Genomic DNA, 26,436 nt, shown 5'->3' with positions numbered 1-26,436 from the left:
GAGGCGGATTAGCAATTCCAAACCTAACATACTATCTATGGGCAACCCTCTTACAACAAATGACCATCTTGTTCTCAGCCCGAAGTTATATGGACATCAGCCAAGACCAGATTATACCATCAATTTATGAATTAATGTTGGGTAGCAAAGCCAGGGGCCTACTGTTAAGACAAATTGAACCATCGTATTTTAAAAAGATTAAGTTTAAGATTCTTACAGATACTTTAAAAATTTGGAAAAGAACTACCAAAACACTGACAATACCAAGATATACTAAATATACACCCTTATGGCATAGCTCAATAATTCCACTCTATCTTAACGATAATACCACTAGACGGTGGGAGAGTCTAGGTCTTCTAACAGTTGGTGACTTTCTTGGCAGAGAACGTAAAACTACCTTTGAAGAACTATGTGTTAAATATCAAATCCCCCCTACAGATTACTTAAAATTCATACAAATCTCCACATCCCTCAGACAGTCGATATCAAATATAGACATAAAATCCATACCACTTCTAGATCTCATAGGCAAACAGACAACCAGAATAGGCAATATCTATGATTTATTTATAAGGAATCATCCTGATGATCTCGAATATGCCGAAACAAACTGGGTCAGCAAACTGAATAATGCAAATATCGATATAGATATGTCTCTACACTTATCATCTAAAGTTTTGCTTGCCTCCAACTTAAAAGCCCAAACCTACAAAACAATATATAATCTATATTTTACCCCTTCTAAACTATTCACTTGGGGGAAAAGGGCACACGATCAATGTCCTAGATGTGCATTAGGACCAGCCAATCTCATTCACATGTTTTCGGAATGCCCAAAGCTTGACGAGATTAAAAAATGCATTGTTAAGTTTTGGGCCGAAATTTTTGGACATGAAGTAAGAGCATCATCAACTCTTTTTATCCTAGGATGCGATTTCTCCCTAGGTCATAGCAATAAAGAAACCTTGGCTATTTATGTAGGTACGGCAGTCTATAGAATTATCCTGGCAGCACGATGGAAAGATCCCGATGCCCCTACTTTCCAGGGACGGTTGAACAGACTGTTAGGTATATATAAACAAGAAACAGCAATTTATAGAACCAGAGGTAAAAAATTGAGATCACTTGGTGAACAAATATGTGCTCCAATTGCCACCTGGTATGAGAGTCAAAGGAATTAATAACTTTTCTGATTGGAAATCACTATACAAAAGTATTCTTTGTAGATATTCTTTTCTCAAAATTCTTTAGATACTTAAGAGCTTTTATGAAATGACGGTGAAATGAATTATGTAACTTTGTATTACTTATTTAGCTTAATATATTGGTTTAAACTTTGTAAATGCATTATAAGCTCTTATTTCTACTGTCCAAAACCTATATTAGTTCTTTTGTCTTATTTTCTATTTGAACTCATGTTTGTAAACTCCTTATATATATATTTTTTTTTCTTTTGGTATTTTCTGTCTATGTACCCTTTGAATCTGCTCAAATAAAAAAAATTCCACAAAAAAAAAAGATTTGAGACCATGCCTACTTCATCAATGATAAGAAGTTTCATTTTCTTCAGGACTCTGGAAACTTCAGAACACGCATCTAGGCCTTTCTATGCTCTCCCTGTGTGGGCACTAGGGCTGCGAGCTACCTGAGACCAGTACCTGTGATTGCTGTTTTAAATTGTGATTGCACTTCGTTTTTAATTCATTTTAATATCGTGTTGAAAACTCTTCTGGGGGCATTTTATTATATTACATTAATTGGGAATTAGTCAGAGGCACTCTAACACCCCTCTCCACGCTATATCAGCTTTCCTTCGCCTTACCGCTTTCATTGTTTGCAGGCGGCGGCGGGCGCCATCTTGGGTGTGGGCTGGGGCTGCGCTCTAGTCGCGCTGGCCTCCCGCCCTCCCACACTACTTAGCTTGCCGTTTTTCAGCCGTTCGCTGCCTTTCTATGCTCTCCCTGTGTGGGCCCTAGGGCTGCGAGCTACCTGAGACCAGTACCTGTGATTGCTGTTTTAAATTGTGATTGCACTTCGTTTATAATTCATTTTAATATCGTGTTGAAAACTCTTCTGGGGGCATTTTATTATATTACATTAATTGGGAATTAGTCAGAGGCACTCTAACACCCCTCTCCACGCTATATCAGCTTTCCTTCGCCTTACCGCTTTCATTGTTTGCAGGCGGCGGCGGGCGCCATCTTGGGTGTGGGCTGGGGCTGCGCTCTAGTCGCGCTGGCCTCCCACCCTCCTCACGGCCTATAAATGAGCACTAATAACCGACGGCGCAGCGGGCTGGCGCAGCGGGCGCGCGCCGAAGCCGCACCAAAGCCAAGCCCGTATGCGCCCGTCCGCGGCCGGACACGGCCCAGGGCCATAACCCCTGGTCCCCGATTGCGGTACTCACCCCTGTACTTAAAAGAGTTGAATCCTGGTAAACCTCATCAAGACTGTACCCTCGTCTCTCTCACTGCTGTGATAGACACCAGCCCCCCCCCTCCCTGTCCAGGCTGCTGCTACCAACTTCCTCATTCTCACCCACTAGCCCATCTAGATCCTCATTATGTCCCGTCACATGCTCCAGACAACGCACGACCGCATTTTTGTCGAGCCGCGCTTGTCAACACGCGCTCACTTCCATGCCACAGTTTTCAGATCAAGGAGTTTATCATTGCTCATAACCTAGATCTACTATTTGCCACTGAGACATGGGCAGATGCCGGCTCTGGTCCGGATTTTTGCGACGCTATCCCGGACGGATATAGCGTCACTAGACATGATAGGCCCATAGGAAGAGGTGGTGGCCTTGCAATTATCTATAAGGACAAATACCGTACCACACTCGACCCTATAAACTCTGCTAATTGTGAGTCTGCTGCCTTTGCTATTAGCATTAATCCCAAGCAAGCCCTAAAGGGTATAATTTTATACCGTCCCCCTGGCCCTCGTAATGCCTTTCTCTCCACTCTCTCTGACCTGAGTGACAACGTCGTTGGTTCAGAAAATTATACGTAGGCTGTTCGGAATTCGGTTAAAACCGAATGTAAACGAAAATACCCTACTGAATGAAAATGAGCTGAGCTGGTTTAAACCGAGTCTCACCGATTTTCATTGTTTTTGCGCCTCTTGACCACTTGATGGTGCCAAAGCAATGCAAATCATTGCCTGCCTGTGATGTCTGGCACGGAGGTGTCAGGGGAAAGCTCTGCATCTTGAAATGGGCAGACGAGGTGTGAATGGCCCAAGGGTGAGAGTAACACCAGGCCCCCTGCCTGGCTCACGTGGGGGAGAGGAGCTGTTCAGTTGTGGTTTGCTGTCTTACTGAGGCCGGGTGCACTGGAGTACTTAACAGGTCTTTCAAAAGACCATTTACTTAACAAGGCTTTGTCAATAAAGTAATGGTGGGGGACGGGCGCCGCAGAAAGAGGTTGTGCGCTCGTTTCTGGATTGTTAGTTCTCGCCTAGCACAGCCCTCCACTGCCTTCCTTGATGGCGTTGAACCCTGACGTGTGTGGCCCTCTCTGCACAGTTTAGTCTATGCTTGCAAGAGTGCTCAAGTGTGGTTTGATACGCTTTTAAACCGGCTCTAAAGAATGCTGTTGAAATACAAGCCACCCTTCCTGATTCAGGCGGGAGACTACCGATTTGATGGCTAGTCTCCCGCCTCCCGATTTATGCATCTAGAAACCCGATGCCAGCACGTAATTGAATAATGTGCCTCTCTTCTTTAATGCGAGGAAGTGGCAACCTGAACCTGCAGCAGCAAACTGGAAAGAGTGGCTGATGGCACTGTGTGTCTCTAAACGGAAGTTACAACTAGCCTGTTAGAGCAGCAGGGGAGCCCTCGTTTTGCGTTATCTTTATTGAAGTGAAAGCCGGTTTGTAGAAGCTGGAAACAATAGAGATAAGGGGTGAGTATTTTCCTTCGCACCCAGCAGTGGGCCGTTTATACGCCTGCAAAGGATAATTTATTTTGCAGGCGTATAAACAGCCCACTGCTGGGTGCGAAGGAAAATACTCACCCCTTATCTCTATTGTTTCCAGCTTCTACAAACCGGCTTTCACTTCAATAAAGATAACGCAAAACGAGGGCTCCCCTGCTGCTCTCAGAGTTGACATAGAATGCTGGGGTGGTCATAGCTGCCGAGGTTGCAGATTCCTTATGTGTGGCATTTTTATAATCTTGGTGTTTTTAGGAGTGATATTCAATGACTATGAATGACACTTTCCAGTTAGCAAAATCAAGCAATGTAGAGAAGGAGAACGTGTAAATATTAGAAATTACACCCATTTGCTCAACAAGAAATTCTAAGATCTTAAAACTGCATTAAAGCACCAGAAATGGAAAGGCACTGTAGGACCCAACTGCTCCAAACGGGGTTATTTCATTGCTGAATTGTACACAATTTTTACGTGGCAGCAGTTGAGTGCAGCTGTGAGCTTGAGGTGGAAGAAGATCAGTACCCCTTCTATGTGCCAACAATGCGCATGCAGAACTTGATATTTATATTTTATTGAAAACTTTTTAAGGTGATAAAAAAACACTACCCTTTTTAAAATGTGCATTCATCCCTTCCAAAAACAAAACGCATATTTTCAGGTGACCATAAGCAGCAGCAGCTTACCTCAACATGTAAATTCAGGCATCCGCTTTATGCAGAGGGTCTGTCTGCAGCATTTCGTATTGTTGCCAATGTTTTGGGGGCATAGCTTTCACTGTCAGACTCTGACTCACGTTGCTTCACCTCCTATGTGCTGACGCTCCTCGACCCCCAGTGTATGGGATCTCAGAGTATTTCTTCTGCCTCCAGCCTGACTGTACTGGTCCCCATCAACTATTCCCCTAGAGTGAGTGGAAGCGAAGGCAGTCCTGGGTCGGTGCCAAGCTCTCTCGCCTCACTCTGCCGCCGGGGGCATTTTAGCGCATAGACACAAGAACTGTACAACAGGCAGAATAAACAATCAGATGGGCTGTTATCATCCCCGCTTTATTTAACGCCACATCCAGTAGCAGCACTAGCAGTCCTGTGACCTCACCAAGGAACCCCACATCTAACCCCATGAAACACTGCGTCGCCCCTGTATGAGTCACCTTGACGGACCTTGCAGCACAATCTGCGCATAACACACAGATTAGCACAGCAGTGACTGACAGTACCACAGGGTGGCTGTGCAGTGCAGCGTGGGTCGTCTGAACGTATAGTGTCAGGCAGGGGGAGGCTAGAAGCACCCTTGCGAGACCGTGGTGCTGACCGAAACAGAGCAATTTAAAGGCAGCAGGAAGAGCAGCTTTCGGAGCCGACTTCGGTGCCCTGTTCAATTCAGACACACATGCTCCTGTCCCAGAGCTGCCCTGCAAATCGCATAGGAACCCTGATTAATTTAGAACTTGAACGCAGAGCTGCTGTTTGCAGTGTGACTGCAGTCACTACCTGCTTCACCCGGGCTTAATCCCGAAGGTGGTCAAGGCGCTAAAAATGCGTGACTAATGCATTTTAATGCAGTGATGCGGATCACCACATTAAAATGCGTTAGTGTAATGCCTGATGTGTGGTACTTGGCAGTGCTGTGTGTTCAAGCCCCTGCGACGGGCAGGGCGTGTCTACCGAGATTCCCGCCTAAATTGGATTCCTGAACAAACAGGACAGACCAGGTTAGGGAAGAGATAGGGAACACAAGTTAGCTTAAAGGCATTATCTGTTTTAACTAACAAAACTTCTGTTAATGCTTGCTCATTCTAGAGTCAGAAATTAGCTGTACAAGCCCTCATTCCGTCAAGCATGGATTATCGTTATAGTCTCTATCTTGGCATTTCAAATGCTGGGCTGTCCAAAATTCAGGTAGTACAGAATTCAGTCATCCAGTTAATACTTGGTTTGAGGAGACAGGAGCATGTGTCTGTTTTCACTCATAGATTACATTGGCTCCCTACTGAGAAGGATTTAATTTGAGTCTGCCATGTTTCTTATTCAATACATGGAAGAGAGCCCCTTTCCCAACAAACTTTCACCTGTAGCAACCCAATTGCCGACCCCGCTCATAACCTTGTGCTCCTCAAGGTGAGACCTATTGCCTTTGCCAATGCTTGTTTTTTAAATGTGCGCGATTCCCCGTCTTCATTGAACTGCAAACTCAAACTATGCAACTGATGTTGACCAAGTCCTTATCAGAGTTGGTAGGCTACCAGAAACATGCTTAAAAAGCAGACACTGCACTAGTCAGGTGACCATGTCTTTCGTGGAGTGCAACACTCTCTGAGCAGAAGAGGGGTAGTGACTCTGGAACACAGACTGTAACTTCCAACTTGCTGAGTGATTAATTCACGCTCTCATTTAAAACAAGCATTTGCAATGCATTAGGTCTGGCATTTACGCAAGTTTGAGCTATTGACATTGCAAATAACAATGCCTTTTATTTTTGTTTTCGTTTTTAAAACATTAATAAAAGGCTTTGTCATTTACAATGCCAATAGCTTAAACTCGCATAAATGCGAAACCTATTGCATTGCAAATGCTTGTTAAATCTGAGCTGCAGAATCAAAGGATAATGGAAAGTATTTCATGACTGTATTAAGCTTCTGAAATGTAGAACAGTACACAATTTCTGACGAAAAATGGGAAAAGCAATAATAAAAGCAAAGCGTTCCATAAACACCGGTAAAACACTGTTTCAATTGTTTTTTTATGGCGCGAAAACGAGTAACCACTGAAAAGCACTGTTTTTATGAGGTATTGAAATCACTGGAAAACACTGAGAAAACACCACCAGAATTTCCCAAAAATAGAAACTGAAAACAGGAAAGCCTAATTATACGATACTCGGAGATTTTAATTTTCATTTGGAAGAGAAGGATAATTCTGATACAATTCAACTAACTACTGACCTCTCTATTTAGGACTTCACCAATTAGTTAAGGGCATTACACATCAAGCTGGACATACCCTTGATGGTCTGTTCTCCAATGATCCTGACATCTATGTGCTGGACATTATTCCCATCACGTGGTCAGACCACAGGGCTATTATATTTCAGCAAAATATGCGGGCCGTACATTCTTCACTTCCCAGACCCCGAACTAGGGTGGGGACGCGTGCTTGGAAAAACGCTGACATTCCTCAGATGCTAGATTCCCTTGCCTCCTCCCATCCTCAGGGAGGACACTCTTCAGCATTATCAGCTATAGAGTTCCAAGATTGGATCCGAAGTGCCGCCGATCTAGTGGCCCCAGAGAAACTCATGAGACCTAATAGAGCATCTCCTTCGGCTGCCTGGTATAATGAAGATTTAAGACTTCACCGCCAACACTGTAGGAATCTAGAAAGGCACTGGAGGAAAGCTTACTGCCCCTTAGCCAGACAAATTTATAAAGATGCCCTTATGATTTACAAAAAGGCGATTGTGGCTCGTAAAACGGTCTTCTTTTCTGCACAAATCGAAACTGCTGCCAACTCTGCCAAAGAGCTCTTCTCCGTTGTCACGACTTTGTCCACTCCCCCCTCTGGCCCTGGGGCTGAGCCCTCACAGACCTTCTGTAATGATTTATCCACCTTTTTTACCACAAAGGTGGCAGATATATATGCTTCATTTGAAGGTGATATCAAAACTGAACACAGAGGTGGTATTGTGAAAGAAGTACCTTCTCATCATAACTATGATTCTTTTTCATGTTTTTCACCTGCTTCACATGAGGATGTTATCACTCTCATCTCTTCCATTAAATCGGGTTCCCCTCTGGACCCCTGCCCTCCTTCTGTGATGCAAAAACTCACAGAAGTGATTTCACGCCCCCTTATTGAGATCTGCAACACTGCATTTCAGACAGGCCAATTTCCTAGTATATGGAAGAAGGCTGTTATAAAACCCCTTCTGAAAAAACCCTCCCTAGACCCCACAGCCGTCGCCAGCTATAGACCCATTGCGTGTCTGCCCTTTCCCGCCAAAGTATGCGAATCCATGATGAATAGACAGCTTTCACAGTTCGTCGAGACCCACCAACTTCTCGATGAAACGCAGTTTGGTTTTAGGAAAGGGCATGGGACAGAGACCGCCCTGATAAAGGCCTCTGACGAGATCAGGGCAATTATGGATCAGGGAGGGGCGGCTGTCCTCATCCTTTTGGATTTGTCAGCGGCCTTTGACACGGTCGACCATGCCACTCTAGTCGACCGTGTCACAGCTCTGGGCATAAGCAGTCTGGCCAAGGATCTCATTTCATCCTTCCTGGCAGACCGTACCCAGACAGTAAGGCTGGGAGATTTCTACTCTCCCATTTCTGCACTCCCCTGTGGAGTTCCACAAGGTTCCTCGCTAAGTCCCATGCTATTTAACATCTATGTAGCGGACTTAGCGAGGGTAATAAAGGCACATCGAGTACGGCTTACATCTTATGCAGATGATACCCAGCTGGTTCTGGGTATCCACAAGGACGGCTGCACTGTGGCAGCTAATTTCCAGAGAGCTATGCTGGAGGTCAGTACCTGGATGGCCTCAAATTGTCTCAGGCTCAACTCGGACAAGACCGAGGTTATGACCTTTGGAAAACTCTCTCCAGAATGGTCTTCTAGCTGGTGGCCGGAAAAGCTCGGCCATCCACCTGTTCCAGTGGAAAAAGCCAGAAACCTGGGAGTCATTTTTGACAGCAAGTTGGTTTTCGACCTCCATACAAACAAGGTTGTCTCCTCTTCATTCTTTATTCTGAAAAAGATAAAGAAGTTGCTGCCTTATCTCCCTCCATCAGCTGGGAAGACTTTGGTCTCTACCTTAGTCTTCTCCAAAATGGACTACGGAAATGCTCTCTTTCTTCACACCCAGAAGCGTGTCATAACAAAGCTGCAATCCATCCAGAATGCAGCCGCCAGGATTCTCTTGAGCATCCCTCGCCGCAACTCCACCACTCTTGCCATTCGTCAACTCCACTGGCTGAGAGTTGAGAGCCGCATTAAATTCAAGGCCCTCTGCATTGCATATAAGGCAGTACACGGCATAGGACCCAGATTCCTGACTGAAGCTTTTCAGCCGTACACTCCTAGACGGCAATTAAGATCGGCCAATACCAGCCTCCTCACTGTGCCACGTACAAGAACGGCCACCTGGGGAGATAGACGTTTCCTGGTGGCTACCCCAAAACTTTGGAATCTTTTCCCACATTCCATCAAAACTGCCCCGAACCTGATGAGCTTCCGCAGGCTCTTAAAAACGTGGTTATTTAACCAGTAAGACGATGACTGACCCTAGTAGCTCCACAGTGCCGAGACACCCCAGGGTATTTGTTGCGCTATAAAAATCACGTAAATAAATAAATAAATAAATCTCCAGATAACTTGTTGCAATGCAATTTATTATCATGCTCAACTGGCAGCATCAGTAAACGATGTAGAGTAATCCCTTTAATATTATGTGCTGCCAGTCCAGTTGGAGCGGTTACAACACAAGACAGCGGTGATTCAGTCCTTTTCTGCAGATAAGTTGCAATTACTTTAATCAGAAAACTTTTTCCTGTTCCCGCTTCTCCACTTACGTACAGTCGGACAGGCTTAAATGATGTACATGAGCACTCTTTTTTCTCATGTCTGAATCCATGTTCAATCTGTTCTGTGACTTCATCATATATCTTTTTCTGCTCAACGTTTAGTTGCTTTACCAAATCTTCTAAGTCAACTACATCCTCTTGAGCTTGTTCCATAGCTCTTTCCACCTCATCCATGGCAGTGGCAGCCTCATTTTGGATAATTGGTCCTCCTAGTGGATCCTGACTCAATGAAGTAGAACTCTGACTGTCTTGAGAACTGTCTCTGGCAATCTCTTCAGCAATTGTGGCTTCTTGTTCTATTTCTTCGTTCAACATTTGCAGATAATTTGGAAAAACAGGACATTCTATGGTATTCTTGGTTGCATTAAAAGAATCTTCGTAACAGAGAAAATCTCCAAGTAGTTCCTCTTCAGTACGCCATGGCTTAAAGAGTTGCAAAAGAGCTAAATAGTAAAATTCTCTTTTGTCTGGAGATTCACAACTCCATTTTTGATGATTAATCAAATGACCTTTTCTCTGCTTCACTAGACATCCTTCATTTCCAATGACAGCCTATTTTCCATTATTGATATCTTCTGTGATGTTCCTCTTATGACTATAGTTTTGCAGAACTTCATACAAACAAGTGTTCTCATGGTGAGCACTTCTATTTGGATAGTATGTATCCAACATGTTTGTCTTCAAAATATCTGTACTGTTTGGTTCTTTCTCCGCCAAATACTCAATTTCTTGTACAATTTCTTGTACAGATTTCAAAACTCGGATTGTTCTAGATTTGGCATAGAGACTTGCTGATGATAACCGATCAGAACATTCATATGCTCCAATTTCTCGATGCGACAACATCTTCAGACTGAAATTGTATAATTTTTTACTTATACTGTTTTCATGTGAAATGTCCTCCCACATTTCCTTCAGTTCTGTCTTTTCTTTTTTTGTGATGTAAGACGTCACATATCGAGCCACAGCAATAGAGTTGTCAGCAACAAACTGAATATCCATGTTAGATGTGCTCCACTTTTCAGTATATGGTTCACTGCATAAGAAAGCCCAGACAAGTCACTTTCATACAGTAGATGAAACAAACACGGAATGCATTGACGAAATCTTGGATCTTCAGCATATAATCTTAGAGTCCGGTATTCAGCTGCAGGAATTTGAACTGGTCGATCGTCATATCGTCCACCTCGACCTGTTGGAAATAACTGTGGAAAACAACGAGCTTCCAAACTTTCTTCCCATACACTAATGGGACTTCCTTTTGCTGCTTTCATTTGAAACAAGTCAATTGCATTCCCCATTACTTCTTTGGAATGCAAAGGATGAACAGTATAATTTTCATATACTTCTTCACTTCTAGACACATCAACTTTTTCAATTTGGCCAACTGAACAAGCACTGTCATCTTCTGTAGCTGTTTCTTCTGCTTCAACACATCCATGTTTCTAGTACTCATTGTTTTTGACCAAATACAACGTTGCCTTTTTGACTTTCCTAACATCCACTAAATCTTGCCAGATTTTCTTACTCTTTGTTGGAACTCCATTAACTAGAATAACCAGAGGATCCTCTTCTACTCTTTCTACACCAATTGTATCAATATTTTTCTTTACATCTAGAGGCAAATAAACAACTCTTCCCTTTAATCCTCTTTGTAAATCTGAAGGAGGCAATTTCCCTATCTTAGGCTCCATGCGAACAATAGCCTGAAAAGGATGGACACATTGAATCAAAATAGATTCATAAGTATTTAAATCCATCAATTCAGAAGGAATATCTACCAACTGAAGATTATTATGAACAGCTCTAGCAGGCATTCTGTTTTCATTTAATTTTTTAAAACAATAATTACAAATACGCTTATCAGAACTCAAATCAAAAGAATTCTCCACCAACAAATAAGTTACAAAATCCTGCCATTCACAATTGTTTTCCATTTCACTTTTTGCATATAAATCAACTAATCTAGTCTGAATCTTATAATGAGTCCGTCGACAACACACACACGTAAAATTAGGCCTTTCACTTGATTTCACCTTAAAGTTGGTAATCTCCTCGTCAAACTTTTCTGTACTTAAAATCTGTACATTGTCTTCCACATTACCATCTATTACTATATCCATTTCTACACTATCCTCTTTGTCCCCAAAATAACAAAAGCCAATTTCTTCACAAATGCTCTTTACATCTAATTCAGATCCATGCAAAAGAGCACTGTTTAATTGTTTAAGCTTAAGTGCTGGACTTTTTGCATAATACAACCTTCTCACTAATTTCCTCACTTTATTGTGATGCACTGCTAACATCCTAAAATGATGAAAAACACTCTGACATACTTTTTTAGAAAGACAGGCCAGTGAATGCCCATGCAAACCTGTGTTTTCTCTCACTCTGCAAGGATCTAACTCTCGCAAGATCTTCATTTTCTGTTTACACTTTTCTTACTATATGTACGTAAGAAATTTCGAAGCAAATCGATTGAATCCTGTTGAACACTACAAATACTACTACACTTCCATGTGTACACTGGACCCTTAGTACGTCTCCCTAAAACTTCATCAGCTAACACCTCTTCTGCATCTCTGGAAACAAGTTTCTTTTTTTCCATCAGACAACCGTCTTTCACCTCATATGCTCGACCACTGGTGTCAACTGCGTGCACCAAATCATTCTCCTGAAAGTAACTCTCCTCATTAAAAAATGGCTCAGAACTTGAACTATGCATCCATTCTCCTGAAAATACTTCACAAAAATTAGTCCGATTAATTATTCTTTTCCATCTACTGTTCGATTTGACAACATCAATTGCCGTGTTAAGTATCCTATTGATTACTAAAATAAATAATGTTTTCTTAACTTCAAAAGCCTGATCAACAATCTTCTCTACACTTTTCTTTTTCTTGTAGAAAACAGCTCTCTGTGTACCTTTCTTCATATTTTCTATCAAATTTAAAACTACCCTATTACGAAACATTCATTTACGAATTTCCCTAAATTGATTTTGTCTTCTATTACTATACATACTATTCTCTCCCGGTCCAGTAGTAATACTTTTGGAGGGCCTCTCCTTCCTTTTCAAATTTTCTCTCTTCTTCTGTGTATTCTCTTTCTCATTAACATTTTTTTTGCTCTACATATGTTCCGAAAAAAAGACTTAGTTGTCTTACCAGGACCTTCTTTTGTATTATTTGAAGTACTTGTTGTAGGGGAGTACTTTAATTCCGTTGCTGGTTTTTTTTTTCCGTATGACATCTTTCCTTCTCCTCTGCCTTGAAGGCATATTACCAAAACTTTTGAATTGTTGATGTCAATCTGTGGTAAAGAAAATAATAACACATTATAGACCACTATTGGCAAACAACAAAGGAATGACAATAAGCAAAAGATATAAACACAAGTTTACAACATATCTACATGATTGCACGTTTCACCTGTGTTTCCTCAGATTAGAAACCAGTTTGTGCAGATGAGGTTAAGCCTGTCCAGAAGTGCAGAGGAGGTGAAGCCTGTCCAGGGGAGCAGAGATGGTGAGGCCTGTGTCTAAGAATGTAGTCGACTGGACTTTATGAAGCCTTTCCCCCACTGCATTCTTAGACACAGGCCTCACCTCCTTTGCACCCCTGGACAAGCTTCTCTCCCACTACACTCTTGAACACAGGCCTCCCCTACTCTGCACCCCTGTACAAGCCTCACCTCATCTTCAACCCTAAACAGGCTTCACCTCATCTGCACCCCTGGACAGGCCTCACCTCATCTACACTATTTATTCCTTCTGAAAAATATAAAAGCCATCCATTTACCCCAAAATCGTTTTTTAAATACCATTTTACAAACACAGCACAGGGCCTATGTACAAGCATTCCATGTCACTAGTAAAAATTCTCAATTTTACATAAAGCAATTCCTCTATGCAGCAACATCTATTTATCAGATTAGGAAGCACATTAAGCTTTTTTATTCTTCCTTTCTGTCATATTTCTTGATAATACTTGAAAAAAAATGTTAGTGCATAAAGAAATTGTATTTTGTAAAAAAGTGAGGTTTCAGTAGTATAATGAAATACTTGTACATATGACCTATGCTCTGTTTTTTAAATGTTATGTAAAAATTGATTTACATCACATGAATTTCTTTTACATTATTCACAAGGTTTACATGATTGCACGTTTCACCTGGGTTTCCTCAGATTAGAAACCAGTTTGTGCAGATGAGGTTAAGCCTGTCCAGAAGTGCAGAGGAGGTGAGGCCTGTCCAGGGGAGCAGAGGTGGTGAGGCCTGTGTCTAAGAATGCAGTGGACTGGACTTCATGAAGCCTCTCCCCCACTGTATTCTTAGATACAAGCCTCACCTCCTTTGCACCCCAGGACAGGCTTCTCTCCCACTACACTCTTGAACACAGGCCTTGCCTCCTCTGCACCCCTATACAAGCCTCTCCTCATCTACAACCCTGACCAGGCTTCACCTCATCTGCACCCCTGGACAGGCCTCACCTCATCTACACTATTTATTCCTTCTCAAAAATTTAAAAACCAATCATTTGCCCCAAAATCGTTTTTCGCATCACATTTAAGAAACACAGCACAGGTCCTATGTACAAGCATACAATTTCACTACTGAAACTTCACTATTTCACAAAAGACAATTCCTCTATCTTGCATATGTTAATATCAAGCATTTCCAAAAAACATGCCACAAACCAACAAGAAAGAATCTCAATCTGCTTCCTAATTTGAGGTAACATCATTCAGTAGTGACATCATTCTAAAAGGTTCAAATATATTTATTTAATGAGGCAAACACTATTAATTTCTTCTCAAAATTATAAAATCTATCCATTTACTCCAAAATCGTTTTTTAAATAACATTTTACAAACACAGCACAGGTCCTATGTACAAGCATTCCATGTCACTAGTGAAACTTCTCAATTTTACATAAAGCAATTCCTCAATGCTGCAAAATCTGTTTACCAGATTAGGAAGCACATTAAGCTTTTTTAATCTTCCTTTGTGTCATATTTCTTGATAATACTTGGAAAAAAAATGTTAGTGCATAGAAAAATTGTATTTAGTAAAAAAGTGAGGTTTCAAAAGTATAATGAAATACTTCTTCATGACCTATACTCCATTTTTAAATTTTAAGTAAAAATTGTTTTTCAACACATGAATTGGTTTTACATCATTCACAAGGTTTAGATACTGTGTACATGATTGCACGTTTCACCTGTGTTTCCTCACATTAGGAAACAGATTGTGTAGATGAGGTGAGGCCTCTCCAGAAGCGCAGAGGAGATGAGGCCTGTCCAATGGAGCAGAGGTGGTGAGGCCTGTGTCAAAGAATGCAGTGGACTGGACTTCATGAAGCCTCTCCCCCACTGCATTCTTAGACAGAAGCCTCACCTCCTTTGCACGCCAGGACAGGCTTCTCTGCCACTACACTCTTGAACACAGGCCTCACCTCCTCTGCACCCCTATACAAGTCTCACCTCATCTGCAAATCTGAACAGACTTCACCTCATCTGCCCCCCTGGACAGGACTCACCTCATCTACACTATTTATTCCTTCTCAAAAATGTAAAAACCAATCATTTGCCCCAAAATCGTTTTTCACATCACATTTCAAGAACCTCAATTTGCTTCCTAATCTAAGGTAATGCAAGTGACATCATTGTAAAAGCTTCTAGTATATTTATTTAATGAGGCAAACACTATTAATTTCTTCTCAAAAATATAAAAGCCATCCATTTACCCCAAAATCATTTTTAAATGACATTTTAAAAACACAGCACAGGTCCTATGTACGAGCATTCAGTTTCACTACTGAAACTTCACTATTTCACAAAAGACAATTCCTCTATCTTGCATATGTTAATATCAAGCATTTCCAAAAAACATGCCACAAACCAACAAGAAAGAATCTCAATCTGCTTCCTAATTTGAGGTAACGCAGGTGACATCATTCTAAAAGGTTCAAATATATTTATTTAATGAGGAAAACACTATTAATTCCTTTTCAAAAACATAAAAGCCATTCTTTTACCCCAAAATCGTTTTTTAAATAACATTTTAAAAACACAGCACAGGTCCTATGTACAAGCACTCAATTTAACTACTGACACTTCACTATTTCACAAAAGACAATTCCTCTATCTTGCATATGTTAATATCAAGCATTTCCAAAAAACATGCCACAAACCAACAAGAAAGAATCTCAATCTGCTTCCTAATTTGAGGTAACGCAGGTGACATCATTCTAAAAGGTTCAAAAATATTTATTTAATGAGGCAAACACTATTAATTCCTTCTCAAAAATATAAAAGCCATCCATCTACCCCAAAATTGTTTTTTAAATAACATTTTACAAACACAGCACAGGTCCTATGTACTAGAATTCCATGTCACTAGTGAAACTTCTCAATTTAACATAATGCAATTCCTCTATGAAGCAAAATCTATTTACCAAGCATTATCAAAAAACATGATACAAAACAACAAGAAAGAAGCTCAATCTGCTTCCTAATCTGAGGTAACGCAGGTGACATCATTGTGAAAGGTTCAAAAATATTTATTTAATGAGGCAGACACTATTAATTGCTTCTCAAAAATATAAAAGCCATTCTTTTACCCCAAAATTGTTTTTTAAATAACTTTTTACAAACACAACACAGGTCCTATGTACAAGCATTCAATTTCACTACTGAAACTTCACTATCTGCTTCCAAATCTTCTCCATATAGCAAACAATTCTCTGTCTAAATTAAATGAATCATTACTTACCTTTACAAATGCTTTGGGAGATTGAGAACAGTGTCAGACACACACACCAATTTTTCTTTAGCAGAGCAAAAGGTATGCACTCAATACACTGCAACCAAGACTGGCACAGAAAACCTCTAATTCTACACACATATGCCTCATTTCAACCAATAAAAACTCTTCCCTCACTATTTTCAAACCAACACCCGTCCCCCTCTCAGACCTTTCTACCTGTTACCATAGCAACTCCCTCCTAACTGAACTCTCAGGTTCATAAGTTTATTCTACAATGTTGCAAATTAAGTCAGCAAGGATGTTTGACCTCTCAATAAACCAGCTTATCCGGGCATTATTGCTTTAATTTACTTTTTCTTAACCATTCAAATTGCTTCTTTCACAAAACACAACCATGCATCCTAACTTTTAGTTTTCAACTATCTAAATCCACCAATCATTGCTTGTGATTCAAGAGCAGGGAAACTCCACAATTATTTTTTTGTAAACTCCTACTGTTCCAACTGCCATTACATTCCCAGACTTCATCTGACTGCACCAGAACCTTCTCTCACCATGTATTCTGTCTGGATTATTGGACATAGCTACATCCACTGGGCTCAAAGGTATGCAGCTAGCAGAAATTTTCACAACCTTGATTTTAAGTAAGTAATAGCTTTATTCGATAAAAACATATCATAAAAGCATTTACACATCTTTAAAAAACATTTTTAACGACAATCATCACATAAAAACATTTCATATACAAAACAGCATGTTGGGTGGCTACACTGGATTAACATTTTTCTTGTAGTTCTTAGGCGCCAAGCCCAACCCAAAAATTTTGCCATACAAGTTGAAAAGAGGGGACTAGGATCTGTACGTAAAATACGCAGGGCTTCTAAGTGAGAGCGAGTTCCCAAGCTTCTGCAAATAGGCTTCAACCACCTACGTCTCGGGGCTACATAGACACTACATTCGAACAACATATGGGACACAGACTCTACCCTTAAATCGCAAAAGGGGCAATAGGGTACAGTTTGAGCGGGCGGTTTCCAAGTGGACGTGAACTCACATAGTGGAAGTACCCCCAACCTAAACTTGATGTACAATGCTCTGTCCCTTGGGCTCTGAATGGTGTCTAGATAAGGTTCCCTTAGCGGCAACTCCTTGACTGACAGAAACAGGGCTACAGATTTACAATGGTTTGTACTTCGGGCCCTCTCACTGTCCACCCATGCCCAATAAACCTTCTTTAGATATTGATTTGAGGGTGCAGATTTGTTGGACCAAGCCTCGCCTAGGCCCAAATTGTATAGCAGCTTTTTGACCTCCCTGAGCCAGATGATCTTATGAGAATCCGATAATGACAAAATGTCATTCAAGGCGTCTGCGTAACTACTTAATTCCTGCCCGTTCCAAATTCTGGACCATAACAGGAGTGGGCGTAGTTTCGCTTGGTCGCAGATTGCCCGGGTACCTGCATCTATCAGTAATGGGATTGTTGGCGTGCTGTGGGGCAAACCCATTAGGTCTTTATGGAAGTTGTTCTCAAGATGGGCCAGAGTATCAACTTTTTGAGTGCCCCACAGCTCAGCACCGTAGAGTGCCGCGCTTACAACCCTTGCCCTATAGATATCTAGGGGGGCCCCAATAGGTTTTGATGGTGATGCTTGCTGCTCCTTGAGCAGCGCACCTGCCACCCTTTTGTGGGTAAGGAAGATTTTTTGATAGTGTGCCTTCCAGCTCATGGTATCACTGATGCGTATGCCCAGATAATCAAATTCTTTCACACGGTCAAGTGGGACAGAATCCAGGACCGGGGGATAAACAGATTTTTTTGGCGGGTTAAGAACTAGGAACTTAGTTTTACCTATATTTATGGCCAAGCCCCTTTCATTGCAGAAGGTTTGAAAGCTGGAGAGCAACGATTGGATGCCCATTGGTGATTTTGAAATTAGGAGGGTATCGTCCGCGAACAGAAGCGTTGGGATCTTCCTTCCAGCCAGGGTGGGTGCGTCTGATGGTTGTTGCAAAAGATGCTCCACCACTCCGTTGATATAGAGGGAGAACAGAGTGGGGGCAAGCACACACCCCTGGCGGACGCCTCTGTCCACGGGGATACAAGATGTTTTCTCTCCCTGTGCACCCCATCTAATTTGGGCGAAGTTCCTATCATGGAATTTTACAAGCAGTGACAGTAGATAGGGGGGGAGGCCTAACCCATCGAGGACGTTCCATAGAAGCGTGCGTGGTACCAGGTCGAAGGCAGTCCGCAGGTCAATGAAGACTAAATACAGACTGCCCCCTCCCAGCACCACCACTTTCCAATAGATCATTAGAAGGCGGAACGTCTGCTCGATTGTACCCGTACCTTTTCTGAAACCTGCTTGGAGATCTGATAGGATATGGTTATCGTCTGCCCACTCGATGATCCTGCCCAATACCACCTTTCCTGCTACCTTTTGAGAAGAATCTAATAAACTAATTGGGCTGTAGTTTGCTGGGTCGTCCCTGGAGCCTTTTTTAAAAATAGGTACGACCTCAGCGCCCCTCCATGAGTCGGGAAAGACTCCACCCAACATCACTTCGTTCAAAAGCGAGGAAATTAATCTACTCCAAGGAGATGGATAGTTCTTAATGAGGTCTCCTGGGATTCCGTCTGGTCCTGCTGCCTTATTCGGGACAATGGATTGGATTGCTCTTTCTACTTCTGAGTTAGTAAATAGGCCATCATAGCATGGGAGGTTAATTGTAAAGCCCGTGGGCGGGCAAGCTACCTTGGATGGACCCGAGGGAGCAGAGTACAGTTGCGAAAAGTGGTCAAACCATGCTCCCCCTGCAATATTACAAGTTAGCTGCTGGTCAATTGGCTTTTCCCTAGATCTTAGTAGGTCCCAAAACCTCTTGGCATCCTTCCTGGTACTGGCCTCTACTAGATCTCCCCAGAAGTTAAAATCATAAGTCTGTTTAGCTTCAGTTATGATTTTTTTATAAAGTTTCATGGCAGCCCTAATAGCAACCGCATCTTTAGTCTTTAATGTCTCAACAAGTTCCTTCTTGGGCTCACGACATTTTTGAGTGTACCATTTCTCTGACTGTTTAGGCAAAGATTTTGGGGGACCCATTCGAGTGGTTTGGGGAACAATAAATAAGTCGCTTAGTGCCAGTACAGTTTCAGTGAATAGAGGTAGGATCTTATTATCGTTTTGGCTTAAAGGGCTCATCCGGGCACCACCTCTTCCAAGATTGCCCCGGCATGAGCCATCCTTGTCTCATCGGCTGAAACTTTTGCCCATTTTAAACGCCTGCTACAATTTGTGGGGACCACTTCATGAGAGGATTTCCAATTATGGCCGGTTGAGCCTTGCTTTCCAGCCTGCCAAGGGGATAGAATAGATAGCGATAAGGGGTTGTGATCGCTATCGACCGACACTATAACCTCCATATCTAGGTGGTATTGCCAAAGATTGTAATTAAGCATGATGTAATCAATCCTAGACGTGTGGTCTTGTCTATTATAAGTGTGGGCACCCATATGGTCAGATTTGGATCGGCCATTTGTCGGTCGCAAGTTGTGCTCCATGCACAAGGCATTGATCTCTATTGCGTTTTGCGACCATTTAGGAATCGGGTCAAGATTCGGAATCGGAATACCTCTCCTGTTGTCCTCCTCAAAAGTGTCCAAGATGTCTTCGCTAGCCAAAGGCTCAAAACAGCAGTTGAAATCCCCTGCAAGCATTATATGGGAATCTGCATCGCAGGCAGCCAGGTTGCCGTTTAAACCTGTGGATGGTAAATGGGATGCACCGCCTTTGGCACCCCTCAAGTAGATGTTGAAGATTTCCATACTTCTTCCCCCTTTGTGTATTACCGTTAGCCACTGGAGGTCCGAGGATTGGGTGTTTCTTTCTTTTACCCTGTAGCCTAAAGCAATACTGATCCATATAATAAGTCCACCTGATGGGCGACCTTTGGACCCTTGTTCCTGGACTGCGGGGATAAAAAAGGTGGTAAATCCCACTCGGTGTCTTGGCTCCAAGCACCAGGTCTCCTGTAGAAGGCAGATGTGGAAGGGTTCCAGGAAGTCGTTCCATTCGGGGATGTCAAAATTGCGGCCAAGTCCAGCCACGTTCCAAGATAAAATTTTTAGGACAGAGTTAGATGGTGAGAAGACTCTGGTGGGGTCAGGCATAGGCAATGGGGAAACAATAGCACCCACTGGTTTTGAAAGCGTCACAAGTGGCTCAGTTTTGGGGAGATCGGAAGACACATAAGGGGCGAGGCAGGTGATATCCGACTGCTCAGGAGTAGTAGGTACAGGAAGGGTCACACAAGGCGGGGTTGGCCGATCATCCCTTTTACAATTTGCTGTTAAATCCAATGACGTTTCCACCCCATCAACCCTTGTGTTGTTAAATCGTCCTGTTTGGCTTGATGCGGAATCAGGAGCAGTACAATCGGTGGAATAATGCCTTTGCGAAGTTAGGGATACCCTTCGCGTTTGCTTGGCTACTTGCACAGGGAGTCAATCCACCTCCTCCAGACCGCCGAATCTGTTATAAGTGGAGAGACCATTCCAATGTAGCAGGGTCTCCCTGTGGCCCCTGGAGTTATTCGGCCGTTGGTGGTGCTGAACCAATGTCCAATTGTCCCCCTGGTTACAGCTAGGTCGGGGAGGATAGAAAAAGGATAGTTGCTTAGGTTTGACTAAAGAGTCATCATTGCTGGGCCAACTGCAAATGTGATGCGCCGTGTGGGGATCCTCGAAAGTCACTACTATACAGTCCCCCGGACTGGATTTCAGCGTTGGCCCTACCCAGGGGGTTCTGCGAACCATCAATACCCTACTTCTTCTACCATTGGGGATTGGTCTGTTGACATTCAACCAGTGCATTATTTTATTTTTAAGCGACCAGTGATTTTCGAATTGGCCGTTGCCTAACGTAGGAACACCCGTCAAGACAACAACATAGTCGTTTGCCTCTGGGAGAAGGTCAATGTAGCCACCTCTAAAGTTGTCTTTGGCTGGGAGGGCCTGGGTTTCAGTGGGAACCGGTCTAATTACTGTTTCGTGTTTAGGACGTTGCGAGTTACGGGTTGAGCCTCGTGTGGAAGGCTTTGGATTGACACGAGCTTGTTCCACCGTAACTGTCCTTGGTTTAGGAACAGGTTTTGTTGCAAGTGGTATTAAGGAGGAAGCTGGATTAGTTTGTAGTGCGGTGGGTTGTGGGATTGGGTCAGCTGCAATAATGCCCTGGTTTTCCAGACTTTTCAACCCAAGAGTGGCCAGCGCAATAATGCTCTTCTCCATTTCTAACAAGCTGTTTTCTATCCTTGATAATCTTAGGTCCAAAGGAGACAAAAGTTTTTTGAGTGTGTCCCAAACCACCTCTATAAATTCTTTATTGTTCTTGGTTAGCCCGTCTGCTTCAGGGACCTCGTCTGTTGTGGTATTCAGGAGGGAAATAGATGGATTTTCTCCCTGCCCCTCACTACATGGCTGAGTATTAATGGTGAACTCAGCTCCCGCATTAAAAGCTGTAATGTTATTCGTGGGCAGATTTTTTGGAACGGCAATTTTCGCTTTCTTACGGAAATAAGCTGAGCGAGAATTGCGTTTCCTCTTTGGCTGTTTGCCACTAGGGATATTGTGAGTCAAATTCGGGAGAGATACAATGGGAGCAGGGATGGGCATACTAAAAGGTGTTGATGTAGTATCCTCAACCTTACTTCCTGTATCAAATGTGGGGATGGCAGGGGTAGGTGAATTGTGGATGTCTACCTGGGCGACTATACAATTAGGACGGGCTGGGCGCTCAGGGGTAACAGAGGTGGCTATGTGACCAAGGGAGGATTTTTTGGAGAGTGCAATTACCTGAGACACTCTTCTTGCGGCATCTAGTTCTAATGAGACCCGGGTCTGAAGCATAGATATTTCCTTGTCTATAGCTATATTAGTGCGGGTTATAAAGTCATCCATGGGGCCACTGACTAGTGAACCACGTTTAGAAGATTTACTACGAGTTACCCTTGGCTCCATGATATTAGAGCGCTGTCGCAAAGATAGATCTATTTCCCCTCAGATAGTGATTTATCTACCCATACAAACTAACAATATTGAACCAAGAGGGGTAGGCCAGTCCAGTCCTCTTAGGCCTCGAACGGCCTCAAACGGTCCCGCCCTTGTCCCGGGCTTCTCCCGGCGCTACCGCGCAGCGGTAATAACAGTGTCGCTTTATCTGACTATAGGGGAGGGGGAGGAGCAGACAGGGAGAGCGGCCCAGGTGTTCACAATTGGGTCTGGCAGGCGCTCCTGGGAACCGTAGTCCCTGCGCAGTGCCTGCACTCGCTCGCAGCCCCGCCTGTCACTCGCCTGCTGTTGCTCCCGGTGAAAGTTCTTCCAACGCCGGTAAGATCCCCCCACACGCAGCGGGACCCGCGGAGCGGGTTCCGCAAGAAGTAGGAAGGGATGAGGGCTTCAAGTGCTGTGGGTAAAAGGCTCCGTCCTAGATCCTTCAGTGCAGACCAAAGTTAGAGTCCCAAATGCTGCCTCCAGCACACGAGTCTTGAGCGCAGGGGAGGGGGAGGAGCAGACAGGGAGAGCGGCCCAGGTGTTCACAATTGGGTCTGGCAGGCGCTCCTGGGAACCGTAGTCCCTGCGCAGCGCCTGCACTCGCTCGCAGCCCCGCCTGTCACTCGCCTGCTGTTGCTCCCGGTGAAAGTTCTTCCAACGCCGGTAAGATCCCCCCACACGCAGCGGGACCCGCGGAGCGGGTTCCGCAAGAAGTAGGAAAGGATGAGGGCTTCAAGTGCTGTGGGTAAAAGGCTCCGTCCTAGATCCTTCAGTGCAGACCAAAGTTAGAGTCCCAAATGCTGCCTCCAGCACACGAGTCTTGAGCGCAGGGGAGGGGGAGGAGCAGACAGGGAGAGCGGCCCAGGTGTTCACAATTGGGTCTGGCAGGCGCTCCTGGGAATCGTAGTCCCTGCGCAGAGCCTGCACTCGCTCGCAGCCCCGCCTGTCACTCGCCTGCTGTTGCTCCCGGTGAAAGTTCTTCCAACGCCGGTAAGATCCCCCCACACGCAGCGGGACCCGCGGAGCGGGTTCCGCAAGAAGTAGGAAGGGATGAGGGCTTCAAGTGCTGTGGGTAAAAGGCTCCGTCCTAGATCCTTCAGTGCAGACCAAAGTTAGAGTCCCAAATGCTGCCTCCAGCACACGAGTCTTGAGCGCAGGGGAGGGGGAGGAGCAGACAGGGAGAGCGGCCCAGGTGTTCACAATTGGGTCTGGCAGGCGCTCCTGGGAACCGTAGTCCCTGCGCAGCGCCTTCACTCGCTCGCAGCCCCGCCTGTCACTCGCCTGCTGTTGCTCCCGGTGAAAGTTCTTCCAACGCCGGTAAGATCCCCCCACACGCAGCGGGACCCGCGGAGCGGGTTCCGCAAGAAGTAGGAAGGGATGAGGGCTTCAAGTGCTGTGGGTAAAAGGCTCCGTCCTAGATCCTTCAGTGCAGACCAAAGTTAGAGTCCCAAATGCTGCCTCCAGCACACGAGTCTTGAGCGCAGGGGAGGGGGAGGAGCAGACAGGGAGAGCGGCCCAGGTGTTCACAATTGGGTCTGGCAGGCGCTCCTGGGAACCGTAGTCCCTGCGCAGCGCCTGCACTCGCTCGCAGCCCCGCCTGTCACTCGCCTGCTGTTGCTCCCGGTGAAAGTTCTTCCAACGCCGGTAAGATCCCCCCACACGCAGCGGGACCCGCGGAGCGGGTTCCGCAAGAAGTAGGAAGGGATGAGGGCTTCAAGTGCTGTGGGTAAAAGGCTCCGTCCTAGATCCTTCAGTGCAGACCAAAGTTAGAGTCCCCCACAACCTTGATTTATCAAATGTGGAAATCAAGTGGATTGGCCAGAGAGGATTGAGATGTCACCAATTGATACCATTGGTGCAAACCTTTTTGCATCTGCCAAACCCTGACCTCTTAATAGTGCACTGTGGTGGAAATGACTTGGGCACTTTAACTGGGGTAGGTCTGGAAATGCTTTTAAAGGATACCTTTGGTCAATTAATGACACTTTTTCCACAAACTGCCTTGGTATATTCCAATATATGTCAAAGACAGAAATGGAACTGGTCCAACCAATTTTGTCCACAATTTGAGAAAGCACGGAAACATGTGAATAAATCTGTTTCTGCTTACACGAGAGACTATGGAATGGGTTCAATATACAACAATAACTTGTGTTACTACATGCAAGATATCTACAGAGGAGATGGTGTGCACTTCTCAGATGAGGGGAATAGAATATTCCTCCTGAATTTAAGACTGTGCATTGGTACCTAAATCAGACATAGAACCCAAAAGCTCTCTTCAGGGCTACCCTACCTCTGATCACTCAAAATGATTATTTTGCTCTAACTTTTTTCACTATTTTTCACCAAAGTACGCTCCCTGGTGCGCGTACAGGGTGCTCCCCCCGCGAAAATGTAAAAAAAATAATATTTTTTTGGCCTTTATGAGCCTCCTAAGCCCCTCTTAGAAAACCTAGGGGGTCAGGGGCTGTCCACCGTTCCCCCTTCTACCCATTCCCAACATTGTTTGTCCTCCATCTTGTGTCTCAATTGTACCAAAACACAAAATGGAAGACTCCCGTAGCGCTGCCGGTGCGCGTACCGGAGCGCGCACCGGTAAGCGCTCCCTAAAAAAATGTGGGAAGTTAATTTTCATAAACACCACTGGAGAGACTTTCACCAAATATAGAATAGGCCCTACTACATAGCAGTCCCTACCATTTACCCAAATTTAGTGGTATTCCATTGAGCCATTTAGCCTGTAGCCCTGTCTAAATATCCTGAGGTAAATTACATGACAAAAACACATATGAAACTGTTTGAATTTACAACCAATTAAAATGTTACTTACATTTTGTACTTTTATGTGCTGACATTTGATTGGTTAAGTACATGAATATATATGAAAAATGAGAGGGAAACACGACCATTTTGACTAATACTACCTGAGGTACATTTGGAAATAATTTTGACAGAAAACTTCAACTACTTTGAAAAAGGTAAGTTGTTAATTTGAAAGGAGAACTATGTTATGCACTTTAAGTTAATTTGGGAAAACGTTTTCTGATAGTTATATACTGTCCCTCTGTAAGAGTTAGAGATTGAGATAGACTTCTCTGTTATAATTATGGAGTGAGTTAGGCTTCTCTGGTATAATTATAAATTTACTTAGGCTTCATCACATAAACCTTTTCCTGTTTGATAACTTTATTTCGGTCAACGACCATAAAAGCACAAGCAAAATATGTACATACAATAAAATACATAAATAATTAAAAACCAGCAGTTAAAACATTTTTAAACAATCAGTTATTAAACAAAAAAAGGCCATCATTAACATTAACTTTTTAATAGTTCTACTTCCTGCCTAAAACCATACACTGCCCAAAAATTACTTTACTGTTAAAAACTCAGAAGTACCTTTCTGAACATAAACCCAACAGTACCCTAACTCTACTGATATAGTTATTTTTTATGCAATTTACAGAAAGAAAATGGAAGGAGAAAAAGAATCAACTGTTATTTCTTTTGAAGTAAAGGTGGAAAATCCAGAAGAACAAAAAGATTAATTTAATTTCATGGATGACTCTTTCGACCAAGAGTTACTAGAATCTTTGGAACAAATAGAATCATGTACTAATGATTATGAGGAAATTCCGGACAATATCATGTTAGAAATTTTATTAAATTTTGAAAAAGAATCAGAAGAATAAATTTATATTTAATAATTTTAAATAGTTTGAGACATTATTCATTTTAATTCATGAAGTAGTACCAAAATGATTATAATATAAAGTGAGACTTATAGTATACTGTGCAACTTTTTTGTGTTACATAGTAAGTTCACTCATAGTTACTTCCTTTCTCCCACTATATTATCTCCAATGTGTATTTTACATCTCTTTTTCATCATAAGGGAGAAGGATAGATTACCCATGATCCCCTAGGACTTCTCAGAGAGTGCTTAAAGGATCTGTTTCTGCTTTCCTGACAGACTATGGTATGAATTCCATATACCACAATAACTTCTATAACAACATGCAAGATATCTACAGAGGAGAAGGTGTACATTAAATTTAAGTCTCTGCATTGGTACCTA

The sequence above is a fragment of the Lissotriton vulgaris genome, chromosome 4_1 (genome assembly GCF_964263255.1).
Source record: "Lissotriton vulgaris chromosome 4_1, aLisVul1.2, whole genome shotgun sequence".
Taxonomy (NCBI): domain Eukaryota; kingdom Metazoa; phylum Chordata; class Amphibia; order Caudata; family Salamandridae; genus Lissotriton; species Lissotriton vulgaris.
The sequence above is the reverse complement of the archived record's forward strand: the minus strand, read 5'-3'. Positions refer to the sequence as shown.